Source organism: Asparagus officinalis, chromosome 10 (genome assembly GCF_001876935.1).
Source record: "Asparagus officinalis chromosome 10, Aspof.V1, whole genome shotgun sequence".
NCBI classification, from domain to species: Eukaryota; Viridiplantae; Streptophyta; class Magnoliopsida; order Asparagales; family Asparagaceae; genus Asparagus; species Asparagus officinalis.
In genome coordinates, this window is record NC_033803.1 from 10,066,392 (window position 1) to 10,068,021 (window position 1,630).

Below are 1,630 nucleotides of genomic sequence, written 5' to 3' on the forward strand. Positions count from 1 at the left end.
ATCCCACTCTTAGTTTCACCTTTCCAGATTCTGGGGGTGGAGATCCCACCTCGAGCCTCCTTTCCAGCTAAAGATAGAATATAAAATTCTTCTTCTTCAGTGACGGGAGATAGAATATAAAATTCTTCCTCTCCCATTTCGGGTTCGTCTTTGCCCCAAGAGAAGACACCACCTTTGTCAACTCCCAAAATCTGTGCCTCACAAGTACAGGGAATTTTATCCCGAATCCTAAGCAGGGATAAGTCTGCGCCTAACACGCGTCGCCGGTTTAGTCTTTTTCCGTAGTAAAAAAGACACCAGAGCCTGAAACCTAAGCAAGGATAAGTCTGCGCCTGACACGCGCTGCCGGTTAGTTCTTAACCGTTTAAAAAGAACACCCGTTCACATATTCAACATTGTGACAGGTTGTTATTAATAACACCAGAATCCATGCCTTACACACATGGGGAATTTCATCCTGAATCCTAAGAAAGGATATGCCGACGCCTAACACGCGTCGCCGGTTTAGTCTTTTTCCGTAGTAAAAAAGACACCAGAGTTCGATTCTAGAGAATTTTATCCCGAAGCCTAAGTAGGGATAAGTCAGCGTCTAAAACACGTTGCTGGGTAGCCTATTCCCATAACAATGGCGAAGTCTACATATTCAAAGTTATAGCATCAAGTCTAAGGGAGTTCATTCCTTTAGCACAACGTCACATGCGGAACGGATTTAGACAATCTGATCAAGTCTAAGGGAGTTCATTCCTTTAGCACAACGTCACATGCGGAACGGATTTAGACAATCTGCATGTAAGCCTGATTCGAACGGTAGTCGGTAAGAGCACGTCAAATCCGTTGAAGGCTGAGGATTTGCCAAAAATCCTAAGTCAACGTCTCATACACGTTGCTGTTTAGTCTTTTCACAGGAGAAAGACGAAGTCTACGTATTCAAGATCGTAGCACTAAGAGGGTTAACTCTTTTAGCTTAACGTCACATGCGGAACGGACTTGAACAATCCGCATGCTAGCCCGACTCAAACGGTAGTCGGTAAAGGCTCATCAAACCCGTTGATGGCTGAGAATTTGCCAAAAATTCTATAAATACGAGTCATAGATGTATCAACTCCGTAGATTGGTCTCATGACTCGAGTATCCGCCACGCTCCAATTCCTTTTAAACTGTGTATACTCCAGCTTGGACGCCGGACAACGCGTCACAAAGAAGCTCAAACGCCGGACAACGCGTTGTAAATGAAGATTCAACGCCGACGACCGATGGTCAGTTCTATGTTGAAATAACCAACTCGAGCTAAAAAGTCAGAAAATCGAGAATCAACTTCAAATTCAAAATTCTGACAGACGGTCAGACAATAAATGCAGCACCGGAACCCTTACAGACATTCGACAAAGCACCGAACAGCCTGGAGGACTGAAAGAATCAAGAATGGAAGCCACTCCAAATATCCAGTCGTAACCAATCATAGGATGGGACAATCATATCCAAAGTATTACAGACTCTTCTATAAAAGAACGAGGCTGAAATACTTTGGAGGGGGTATCTGTAGGCGTATAAAATTGCCTATAGGTCCCTTAGCACAGCTCGACGCCGATTTAACAAACGGACCACCGGGCGACGTATCCAAACAAGACCG